Source organism: Pan troglodytes, chromosome 4 (assembly GCF_028858775.2).
Source record: "Pan troglodytes isolate AG18354 chromosome 4, NHGRI_mPanTro3-v2.0_pri, whole genome shotgun sequence".
Lineage (NCBI taxonomy): Eukaryota > Metazoa > Chordata > Mammalia > Primates > Hominidae > Pan > Pan troglodytes.
Window position 1 is genome coordinate 7,708,826 of NC_072402.2, and position 13,259 is coordinate 7,722,084.

The window sequence follows — 13,259 nt, forward strand, 5'->3', positions numbered from 1 at the left end:
AAAATTAACAACTTTTGGGCTGAAAGGATTTACCTTTTTATTTTTAATAAAGGAGTAGGTTTATAGAGTTGAAACAATTCAAGATTTTTTCTTTTTTATCAAGATGCTCTTATTGTCCTCACAGATGGAAGACAACTATAAATTTACAGTATGTGTGGGCTTACTGAGTCTAAAAATGTTGTGCCATTATTTATATCTTACTGTAAGAAAGACCTTGTCTGGGAAAGAGAAAAACAGGCTTAGGCTGTCAAACTTGGTTGATGTAATTATTATCTAAAAAAAAAAAAAAAAAAGACTAAGGTTTTCTTCTAACTAAAACATAAATATGAGTTTATTATTCCACACTTTCAGTATCTTGGAGTCCCCGAGCGTGGTTTATGGTGTGTGGAAAAATTTGGCATTTAGTTATCTTATTGTCACGAAGCATGCCAGGTACTTATTCCTCTGAACTCAAGGTCTACGCATGGAGGTTATAAAAAGCACAACCAAGCTTGTCTTGTTATGCTTTCTGGGAGACAAATCCCCCTTGTCCTTGGTTGTGAAAATGATTTATACTCTGCACAGTTATTTTCAATGCATTAGTTTTTTTCTCTTGTTTCCAAGCAGAGGGCAGAAGAAAATGGAAAACAAAGACAAACAAACCAAAGAAGGAGGATGAAGTAGAAGCCATTCATTCTTTCCATGAACATTGGTGAGTGCCTACATGTGCCAGAGCTTATTTAAAGCACCCAACATGCAAAGATCAATCACTATGACACAGTCCTTATCCTCAAGAGGGTCAGAGTCTGAAGGAATCTATTATGATTTTGTCCAGTTACAAAGAATGGTTAATGTCAGCTGAGTCATTTTGCCTATGTGGCTGCTTAGTGCCTCTACTATGATGGATGCTCTCATGGGATATGAAGATGATCATACTTTGTGTCTACCCACTTGTATGTCCTTCCACATGCCTCTACCCAGACTTCCTTGTGCCCATCATCCAATCTTCTACGTTCTGTGTTTCTAATTAGTTGGTCAGGCCATTCATAACTGCCCATAGGTCTATACCCTCTGGTCACTTTTTACTCTACACACAGTGGATGGCTAGGTGTATTGCTCAAAGCCCTGCCCATTAGAAAGCTTTTCCTTTCCACTGTCTTTCAAGGCCACACTTGAGAGAGGCTGCAGCAAGCTGCTACCTACTCTTGGCTTACACCTTCATACTGAGCCCATCCGCTCATACTGAGCTGATCCGCCCATGATACCAGCTAGGGTTGTCATCCTCCTTCTGCTGCTTCTACGGCATCCTCAGCAAATCCACATGCATGGGATAAGCACCTGGTCTTCTGGGGAAAATGTTAGTGTGTTTTGGGTTGTATATGAGATAGTTTTATCACGTTAGTCTAAAGCATGATGCTGTTATTTTCTTTATTTGAAAATTAGTTATGGTTTAGAGAGATTTGTATGAGTGGTAATTTGGCAAGGGGTGGACTGTGGTGGATTTGAAGGTGTTGCTGTGGCTTGACTAAAAAATATTTCCCAGAGTTCTCTTCCCAGTACATTCCCAGTTATTATGGGCCACAAGAGGCCTTGTTGTTTGAGATTTGGAGGTTGGGAGTGAAGCAGAAGTCATTTTGTTATTTATGTTGAGAAAGGGCAGTCCCTTGTGTAACACAGACATGTTCTGTAGCACACACATGTGCATGAATACATCCATGTGTATACATGTGCACGCGCGCGCACACACACACACACACACACACACACACACACACAGATGTTGCTGCTTATCTGCCAGCTCAGCTCATTGCTGTGGGAAAAGCAGCCAGGGCTGCTGCTACTTTTTGTGTTCATTCTTGCTGAGCTCATCTGCTTTTTGACTGATACATTCGTTTCCTCTTGCTGCCGTTACAAATTACTACAAATAGCATAATTTGTTATTTTACAGTTCTGGAGATCAGAAATCCAACACAGGCCTCCTGGGCTCAAATCAAGGCTCCAGCCTGGCTGGATTCCTTTATGGAGGCTCTCAGGGTGAATCAGTTTCCTTCTTTCTGGCTTCTCAAAGCTGCCTGCATCTCTTGGTGTGTGGTGCCTGCCTCCACTCTCAAAGCCATCAGTGACATCACATCTATCCCTGGTCAGGACTGGGAAAGCTTCTCCATTTATAAGGACCATGTGATTACACTGAGCCCATTATAAAGTGACTGGTTTACTCTCATTACTTCCTTTCCAAGCTCACCAGGACTATTTTATAGTTTAGACTAATCTAGTCCATCTTCATGAGAGATGAAATATCTCAATTTCTATGAAGGGTATTAATGAAAGTACACGTCCAAAATTCTGAGAGATGTTTTTTCTCATAGTGGGCTAGAGCTAGGAAAATTGGTGCTAAAGCTTATGAAGGTGAAATCCAGTACCATAGTGGTCCCATTTTTATGTCTACCTGAATGAGAATAGCTGTTTTGAGTGAAAAGTTATGACAAAAGAAAAGCTATTGGTTCAAATCTCTGAGTATTTCAGGGTTTTTGCAATACATTAAAAATAATTACCTAATGTAGCAAAATAAGAAAAAAAGCATTTGTGTTTAGTAAAACATTCATTCTCATAAGAAACACTGACATTAAAATGTAAGGAGAATAAAAAATTTAGTTAGGATATTTTTGAAATTTCTGGCTGTCTCCTTTTCCTGACAGGCTCTTCATGGCAGATAGTAAAACAATTTCGACTGGAAAGACTTGGATAAGATGACTTCCTTATCAACCCTTTCTACTTTCCATTATTTTAAAGTTAATTACCTTAAAATACCAATAATTCTTCCACAATTGCCCAGACGAAAGCCAACCCTACTGGTATGTTCAATCCTGCAGGTGGTAGTGTGAATCTGAAATGTTCTCTGGCAAGGAGGAAGCATCAGGAAGTTTTGCCACCACACTTACTGCTACATGATAATAGGAGGGTGTGAAATCAGGGAAGAAGAATAGATGCATTATGATATTTGGGTTTCTATGGTATTTGGAAAAGTCCCTCTTTTTCAATTTGGCTTGTACCTGATCTTAATGGATCCCCATGTTTTGGGGTACATCAGGTTGCTAATAAGTCTCTTCTTCCAGCAGAAATTTTGCACCCTTCCGTAATCTACTACCTGTCACACAGTACTTATCATGTGCCAAGAATGGCTATGAGTGTTTTATGTGGAATAAGTTATTTAAATAAACCTCAGGCACTAACACCATTTTACACATGAAGCACACGTCTAAACAATTTGTTGATCAAAACTGCTCCAAAGAATACACATCAGGTTCTCATCTTAACGGGTTGGATTTCCCTTCTTTGTGGAAAGCAGGCAGAGGAGTCTTCCATATTTGTTTTGCGGTCATTTCTTACACATTCGGTGAGTCAGCTGCCTCAGGAGAGGTGTCCCATGTTGCTGTAAGTGTTGTTTACATTATATGAAAAAAAATGGCCCAGAAATGTAAACGGTTTTGCTTAGGCCGGCCATTTCAGAAATTGTGTTAGTTATTTATTGGCTTGCCAATATTAATCTTTAAATAAGAGATTCTGCTCTTCAATGAAGGAGCCATTTCAAAAATTGAGTTAGTCGTTGTGGTAGTAATATTGGATTGATGAGGGTAACCATTACCTTTCCAGGCAAAAAAAAAAAAAAAAAAAAAGATTATCGGGAAATAAAAACCAAGAGGAGAATATTGATCGTCTAGCGACTCCACTGAAACAGAGTCATAGGCGGCTTGTCAGGTCTGGTTTTCTGCCCAATGCTTTCCTTCCTTCTAATTCTAACTGAGGAGGAAGAACAATTCTGACTGCCTGTAAATTCACTCAAGACCTACCGTGGCAGGGGTGGGGGGAGAAGGGGCTGCTTATGTGTTAAGGCAAAACTTGGGGAGTAAATCTATATCCTGTGCTTGTCCCAGGCCAAACTTCTTTAAAGATGATGAGAATAAACTGCTGGTTCTTAGACAGGAATGGAAGAAGGTAATGGGGAAAGTCGTTGCTCCCAATTAGTGGGATGAGTGAGACATTGCAAATCAGAACTCAATTAAGAAGCCAGAGTTGAAACAAGGGAACCAAACTCTTGGATTTTTAAAACTGTCCCTCATTAAACATGGAGTCAACGTTGAGTCTAAAAAGTGTAGTATAAAGAAGTTTGAATGCATAATCATGCTTCCTGAGCCATTGTGAACCATTTTCTGTTCCTAAAGTGGGCTGGGGCACACTTGTTGCCGGTGATGCAGGCATCTCTACACCAATTCTCCGGTGAAGTCAAGAAATAACACATATTTTATTCATTTTAATCAATGCATATCTGGCACAATAAAGAGGAGGATTGGGCCCTTTTTAATTAGAGGAAAAGCTGGAAGATTTTAATTGAGAATACAGGAGCCAAGGATATATCACCTCTGCTACTTAAGAGCTGTAATTGCTCATCTCTTAGACCACCTGCTGCTTGCAGAGTACCAGTCTACTTAATTTAACACAGAGTAATTTAGGATGCTGTTTCTATTGCTAACTAGAGACAGAAACTACCTTCATAATTAAGCTCACTTTACTTCCTAAGAATCCCTTTTTAATAAATCCAATTTTGGGGGGCAATACACTTCCCTCTTCTTGCCTCCATCCTTCTCACATTATATTCTTTACCTTGATATCTTTTTTAAATTGGTGTATTCCTTCATATTCCCTAAATATAAGTAGGACATAGACTGATTAGGTTTCCCTGTGATGCTATAATTATATGAACCATCTATACACTTGTTTATTCCACAGAACTTTTCAGAATGCCCATTATGGGCCAGGAATGAGGATATATTGGGACAGAAAAGTCCTTAAGCAGGTATTAGTGGTGGAAAGAGAAAGAAACCACCCATCAGAGCTCAGGATTTGGATGCTGCAATGAAGGTCATGGCCAATGCATTGAAGCTCCCCGAGTATGGGGAGGTGGGAAAGGGCTTCCTCAAGAGGCTGCTTTAGTGTAGCCTTGGGGGAAATTGGGATTCATTGGGCAGAGTAGCTGGGGAAGAGTCCTTTGGTCCAAGGAAGTAAGAATGTCCTGAGCTAAGACAGGAGGGCAGGAGAGGGCACACCTCATCCAGGAGACTGTAGATAGTTTTGTGTCACGGGGCAACCTGTCACTGTCAAGGATGGGAACAGTAATTGGGGACAGGTCAGGAGAGGTCCTCATCAGTAGCTTCATGGATGCACTCATTCTATGGAAACAATGAAATCTCATTGAAGGAATTTATATAGGTTTTGTTTTGATAAAATCACATTGGCACCAATGTGGAAGATGAACTAAATGAAAGGTGGGGTCGAGGCTACAGGAAGTTAGGGGACCAGCAAAGACCCCCAAGCAAGGTCTTAGTTGCTCAAATAGAGGAACCATGCAGAAGATAAGTCTGTCTTGACCCTGGTGAATCCTCAGGGCAGCAGAGAGACAATGGCTTAGAGAGGGAGAGTGAGCAGTTGGGAGAGAATTGACTGAGGGGTGATGAGAGAGAAGGGAGTGGTCCCAGGACTCTTAGGTATTGGCCTGAGTTGTGCCAAGATAATTCCTTATAGGAGGAGGGTTAGGAGAGGGGTGCATTCTGTTTGGTTAAAAAGATTTGGGATGAGTAGAAAGTTTCAAAGGCCCGGGCATTTAAGCAAAGTTCCAGGTGGCAAGCAAAAGCCTGGGGCGTGGCGAGCTTCACGTGTGAGGCTATTCCATGATGCAGAAGAGGGGAAGCTGCTGAGATGGCTGCATGCTGAGCCGGGCCACGGGAGAGGCCACTTCTGAAGAGTTCCAGAGCAGTGTTTTCAGATCAAAGATTTTTAAACTGGGATTAAAGAAAATAAAGCATTCAAAAATAAAGTGTCCCAAACAACAGAGGCATGCTACTACACTGAGTGCCATTGCGGACGAGCTTCTGAGAAAAACCTGAACAGAGAACGTGCCAGTACTGTGATGAGGTGGGACACCTCCGTGGCCAAGTTCATGCAGGTAGAGCCCACTGAGGGCAGCAAACTGAGCTGTAGGCACGCTGGGATCGTAGGTATTTGCTCTCTTTGCTTTGCTTTGAACTACAGTTGACCCTTGAACAACACAGGTTTGAACTATGTGGATTCACTTATGTGGATTTTTTAACCAAATGCAGATTGAAAATACAGTGTTCCTGGGATGTGAAACCCATATATACAGAGAACTGAGCTGCTTATGTCGGATTCTGTGGGGCCGATGGCAGGACTTGAGTCTTTACGGTTTTTGGTATACGCGGGGGTCCTTTAACGAAGCCCCATGGTTGCCGAGGGACAACTGTAATTATAATTTCAGAAAATGAGTATCTATGAAGTCTCTGTGCTGCTCTTTGTTGTATTTTATTGTAGCAATCCTATTTTGCTGTTATAACTCGTGCACTAAACAAGCAATTGTAACTGTTGCCAATGCTGGGAGGCGGGTGGATTATGGAAGGCTGAGCTACTAAAACAAAGAGAAAAGCACTGGTTTTGGAGTCAGACCAAGCTTGGCTTAGATTTCTACTGTAGTATAAGGCTACTGTGTGATCTCGGTTTCATTTCTTAGCCTCTTTGAGACTCAGTTTCCCTGTGTACAAAATAGGGATAACAGTAGTATTATAGCAGGACAAGCTGCAGACAAAACTCCTCAGACGCCGAGTTAAAGAAGGAAGGAGTTTATTTGGCCGGGGGCATCGGCGAGACTCCTGTCTCAAGAGCCGAGCTCCCCAGTGAGCAATTCCTGTCCCTTTTAAGGGCTCACAACTCTAAGGAGGTGCGTGTGAGAGGGTCGTGATCGAATGAGCCAGCAGGGGTTATGTGACTGGGGGCTGCATGCACCGGTAATTAGATCAGAACAAAACAGGATAGGGATTTTCACAGTGCTTTTCTATACAATGTCTGTCATCGATAGATGACATAACCGAGTAGGTCAGGTGTCGATCTTTAACTACCAGGCCCCAGGTGTGGCGCCGGGCTGTCTGCTTCTGGATTTCATTTCTGCCTTTTAGTTTTTGCTTTTTCTTTCTTTGGAGGCAGAAATGGGGCATAAGACAGTATGAGGGGTGGTCTCCTCCCTTACTACTGTGTAGGATACTGTATGAAAAATAGCCTGTGGAGTGCCTGCGTTTTGTTAATGCTTTTCTGCAGCAAGGAGCGACCTGCGCTATTGCTCTTGCTCTGTTCCCTTCCTAGCCTTTCTGCAGTCAACAGCCAGAATCATTTCACTCCACCCGTGCGGCCCTCAATGGCTTCCACTTGCATGTGATAGTGAGATCCCACACTAGGGTTTACGAAAGATCTGCTGCATCACTATTTCCTTGTGTGTTTTATTTCCGAGGATAGGGAACTCTGCTGCTATAGGGTCCTAGCTCAGGGCTGGAGTTCTGGATGAGGTTGCTGCTTCTCACCTGGTCCAGCTATCACACCGAGATCTTATTTAAAAAATTGTAAACATGTGTGTCTTTATAATATTGACAACATAATTCGCAGATTAGTGAACTCACACTTAAGCAGGCAATTATAACTAACTCAAAATATTCAGAAAGGCAACTGCAAAGATGACCTTGTTTCCTGTGGCTGCTGTCACAAAGCACCACAAACTTGGTGGCTTAAAATAACAGAGATTTCTTCTCTTACAGTTCTAGAGGCAAGAAGTCTGAAATTGGTATCAGTAGTTCAAAACCAAGGTGTTGGCCAGGCTGCGCTTGCTCTGGAATCTCTGGGGAAGGATCCCCTGCTGGCTTCCATCAGCTTCCGGTGGCTGCCAGCATTCCTTCGCTTATGGTCACGCCACTCCAGTCTCTCTTCTGTGGTCACATGGCTTCTTCCTCTTCTACATGGGTATAAATTTTCCCTCTGCCTCCCTCTTATAAGGATATATAGGATTGCATTGAAAGTCCCTTGGATAATTCAGTATAGTCTCCCCGTCTGAAGATACGTAACTTAATTACGTCTGCAGAATCCCTTATCACTGTATGAGGTGACATTCACAGGGTTCTGGGATAAGGATGTTTATATCTTTTGGGAGACTTGTTTGGCCTACCATATGACCTCTGATCGCATCTGTTATGAGCACTCATGAGCCCTTCACATGCAGCTCTGAGTCATCTGCTTAGGCCTCCCTCTTCTCTCCCTTGCCTGGTTGTGTGTTTGTGTTTCTAACAATTTTCTCTGTATGTTTCCTTCATTCTGTGGGTCAGAGTTGTATTGTAACTATACTTACAGAGAACAGGTCACAGATGCAGTCACTGAATTCAGGCTTTACGTGAAGCTCCACCAGCAGTTTCTCTTGCTCTGCGTGTTTCTCTCTGTAATTCTATAGACCCTGCAATTGCTCTTTCCCTTGTGCACTTCTAAAAGCCTCCTTCCTGGGTCCATGCTTGTTTCTGGGGGCCCCTATAGGCACCAACAAATCCTTACAGACTTTGGCAAGAGGCAACTGATTTAGTGATGGACTCGCTATAGTATCTAGATAGATGTGACTATCTGAAGAACAAATTTGGAAGGCCATTCAGTTCTCACCATTCATCCTTAGCAGATCAGGGATATGAAAGGATGTGGATCCATAAATTGTGAAAATCAAGAAAAAATTCAGTAGGCACTTCCGTCTCTTTGTTCCTGAGCTAAAATCATACATTCTTTCATAGCCAAGTTTGTCTCCACAAACCTTATGCTTTAAAAGAATTGGTCTCCTAGCATAGTAAACTCTATTCATAGTAAACTTGTTCATATTTATACACTTGTGAGAATATTGATGTAATATTTCTGTTTCCACTTTCTTTCACCACATGACAAGGATTGCTGAGTGGCAACAAATCTCCATTCTATTGTGAGCATTTTACAGTAATTTGCAAACGAGCATGTGAGTTTTACTCATGCCAACACTATCAGTTTGCAAATCTTTTTTAATATTTAAGGGAAAGCCTCCTTGCTGAGGTCCAATATCTCCTAATCCTAAATCCAGGAACAGTCATGAACCCTGCTCTGTGTTTCCTTCCTTCCTTCCTTCCTTCGTTCCTTCCTTCCTTCTTTCTTTCTTTTTTTTTTTGGACAGAGACTTGCTCTGTCACCCAGGCTGGAGTCCAGTGGCATGATCTTGGCTCACTACAATGTTCACCTCCTGGGTTGAAGCAAATCTCCTGCCTCAGCCTCCTGAATAGCTGAGATTACAGGCAAATGCCATCACGCCTGGCTGATTTTTGTGTTTTTAGTAGAGATGGGGTTTCACCATGTTGGCCAGGCTAGTCTCAAACTCCTGACCTCAAGTGATCCACCCCGCTCGGCCTCCCCAAAGTGCTGGGATTACAGGCATGAGCCATCACATCCAGCCAACATGCACCTTTTCTATTGCTTGTCTTGCTTGATTCTTGCTACTCTTGGGAAAAGGCAACTGCCTCCAAATGAAAAATATGAGAAAGGATATCAAGTTAATAAAAGCAAGTAGATAGATTCCTGGATCAATGCTATGGTGCCATATGTGTACAGCTTCATCTCTTCAAAAAGAAGCTGTTTCTGATTTAACCTACTACATAGGGTTCTAGGTAGGGCTAATAAATTGCTCCAGAAATTAGGTATAGTTTCCATGATTTGCTCAAATCTCTCAAAAATTAGGACATTACCACGGATTTTTAGATTTCATGAGGTCCACAGTTTGGTCCATAAATTCTATATACTTTTCCAGTCTTCAGTAGTTATATACATTTTTGGATTATTTTGACAATAAAAGAAGTGAGTAACACTTTGAAGAATAACATTTGTTTTTGTTCAGTGCAGATTTCTTAGATATTGACAAGAAGAAGAAAACTATCAGAGAAAAATCCAGATTCTTACCAGTAGTTCCCTCCCTTCAGAGAGAGGCAGAGCATGATAGAGAAGGACAGTCAGTCAGTGTTTGAAGGACAGTATCCGTGCAATTAAATCAACCTCCCATCTAGACTTTGACTTTTCTGAAATATGGAGATGGAGCTAAAATCAGATAGGGTTTTTGTACAGCATGCTTAAGTATTGGGACACTTATGACTATTTTGTTGAGTTTTCTCATTATATTTTAATAACCTTTAAATTATAAAAATCATATTCACTGTAGACAAAGTGAAAACTTTAGATGAATATTTCAAAAACCCTCAAATCACTCATAATTTTTCCACTTAATGCCAACCACAGTACATATATAGATTGTTAAACCTTCAGCTTTGACTGTGTTTAGAGTTTTATCTTCCCCTTGGTATATACCACATTTTCAATAAACTGGAAAGTGTGACACAATCACCTGATCTATGCGTGTAATGATATGTTTGACCCGGCAAATGGTCAAACCTTTCTCCTGTGGCCATCAACGTTGTGGCTGATTTTCACAGCTATTTTGCCCTGTTATTTTTCTGAGATTTATTTCACTAGCACTTAGGGAGGCCTTTGATTTTCAAGGACATGCACTGACAGGTTGTTATTTATCCCCAAGAGACTTTCATGTCCTAAGGGGAAAAAAACGTCCTGAGAATTTCAAACTTACAATAAGTAAAGAAAAAGAAAAAACTTTGCAGCTATCATACCTTCCCAAGAATAAAATTTTGGATCAAAGGGTATTATCAATAACACTCAAAAGCATTCTGGGCACACATTTTTAAATAAAATTTTATAATTATTTCCTTAGATACTATTAATATGAATTTTTTTAAAAACTCTGAAACTTTTAGTTTAATCCTAGACTCCAACAGAGCTGTGAGTTAATTTTACTTCCAGCCACATGGGAAAGGAAGAACATGCCTTTAAGTGTCTTTTGTAGCTTCACAGAGATAACTCAAAAAGTATTTGACCCTTCTGGAAAACAGAGGTGTCAATTTACAGTTTATATTCAGGACACTTATGTGAGAGTTTCAGGCTTTGGAATTATTGGTCGTGCTCCACAGGATGCTACAAAAATGTTTGAGGTCTTTGTGTCCCTGATTCACAAGACACTCAAGGACGATTGTCACATATGCAACAGAACAACATTCTACATTTTATCATAAGCCTTCACATTGGGCAAGAGAATGAGGACTCAACTTTTCATACATGTTTTCAATTTTTCTTAGTTTATCGAACCAGAATATGTCAGAGAACAATATTAGATTTTTTCGAGCTGTAGGAAAAAGGGAAATTTTTTGCCTCCTTATTTTTCCGAGATTTTTTTCACTAGCACTTAGGGAGGCCTTCAATTTTTAAGGAGATGCACTGATATGTCATTATTTATCCCTAAGAGAGTTTCGTGTCCTGAGGGGGAATAAAAGTCCTAAGACATTCAACCTTACAGTATGTAAAGAAAAAAAATAATTTGCAGCTTTCATACCTTCTTAAAAATAAAATTTTTGTTCTACTGCCATACCACTTTGAACGTGCTTGATCTTCGAAGCTAAGCAGGGTCAGACCCGGTTAGGACTTGGTATGGGAGACCACATGGGAATACCAGGTGTTGCAGGGTTGATATAAAATCTAAAATTTTAAAATAAAAAAGAGATAATATTTCTGATCAAAGGGTATGGAATCTGTTTAAAGCCTTTGCTTAAAAGGCCAAATTATCTTCTAGAATAATTACATCAACTTACATTTCCTTCAGCAGTGTGTGTGTTTCCATTTCATTGCATCTTGGTTTTTAGAAAAATCTTTTAAACATCTGGATTTGTTTTTAGCACATTAGTGCTGCATATTTCTGCAAATGCATCAGTTCTATCTGGGCTGATATAGAGAAGCAGAGAAACACATTTTAGTTAAAATCCTAAGTTCTTTTTGACTTTGAAAGACATTGGATAGTGGCTTCCAGATTCTATTTGGCTTGGGTCACTGTGAGAGTTGGTTTCTATTGAGCAAAAACAAGATGTGAAAGTTGGTAGAATTATTGTAGAAAAAAATAATCTAATATGACAACTTTGTATTATAAATTGGGCAGGAAAAAAAGCCCCAAGGACATTACTCTTGCAGTTGATGCACTTGGTAACAGGAGTCTGTGGAACTCTCCAGAGCTGCCCTCCCTGAGCCCCCTCGGCCATCGTCACCAGGCATATATTGGCCAGAATGTGCCACATCACTCATGTCTGGCACAATTGTGAAAGTCAGTTTATTTGATTTGCACTCCCCTAGTGATGAGGGCAGGTTCTACACCTCTGCCATCACTGGACAAGGTACCCGGGACAGCCATCAAGTTGTCCAGCTGTTCCTGACAGCTCCTGCCATCCTGCCAAGACTAATATTTGACAATATCCAGACGGGGTGTGGAAAAGTAAACTAGGCTTCCAGCAGGGCACTGTCAGTCTCCAACTCTCTGGCCCCTGAGAGGGACTTTACTGCTCATAGACGTCAACAGGAGAAATACATGTTTTGAAGGAGAGCCAAGCAATTCATTTAAATAAATTTAAATGAAAAATAACAACATAATTCAGGAGGATTGAATGCCACTTTCTCCCTATTGTATGGCACCTTTGCCCTAGCTATTCTGTCTTCAAGGGAAAATTACACAATCTGCACCAAATCTTAATCTTCGTAAAAAGAGGGAGCATTTTTGCAGGAAATGTGCTAATTGGAAAAGTTACATAAATGTCTGCTTGTGTTAGATTATTATTCCCAAGTCTATCAGAAAAAAAGGTATTACAGTAATAGGGGGAAAAATCCCCTTTTTCAAACAGAATATTTGTGTGTTAGCAGACACTGCACTATCGTGGTTATTTATGTGAAGTAATTTTAAGGAGTGAACACTTGAAGTATTGGTTGGACTCAATTTTAGTGCATTGAGACACATACCCACCAAACAATAAAACTGGTACTTAACAGTTATAATAATGATGTCAACAATGAATCTGGCTCCTGTTGATATCTGCAAAGCCAAAGGTAATGAAGAAAACAAATGAAAGGTTACATTATTATTGCTGTTAGTTTCATCAGCTTTGGAATTTCAGTTGCTGAGAAACTCCTTTAGAAATAGCATAGGTTAGAACTTTGCTGCCATGTTTTCTCTGTTCTGGACACTGAGGAAGGCCTGTTTCAACTTACAGATGCACACGGAGTCTGCAGTTGTATGCACCCTTCAGCTCCTTGAGGCCAGTGGGTGCAACCTTACAGCCAGAATACTCCCCAAGGTGTTCCTCCAATGAATAAAATTCCTTTCCTTAAATATGTCAGAAGGGACACAGAAATGTGAATGCCCTAGTATGTTCACTTCCTCCAGACCACAATATTGTATGCCTCAAGAGGAAATTAATGTGCACATTTCTAAAGACTTCCAACTTTTTTCATTTGGACAT

General features: G+C 40.6%; 1 long non-coding RNA gene across 1 annotated transcript in view; it reads left to right on the plus strand.

The window, feature by feature from the left end:
* The first annotated feature begins 604 nt into the window (after positions 1 to 604).
* The window catches only part of LOC107974611 (uncharacterized), a 141,739-nt gene continuing 129,084 nt past the window's right edge, over positions 605 to 13,259 (plus strand). Inside the window, exon 1 of the long non-coding RNA XR_001717457.3 lies at positions 605 to 691. This is a non-coding gene — a long non-coding RNA (uncharacterized LOC107974611). The remainder of the gene's footprint in view (positions 692 to 13,259) is intronic.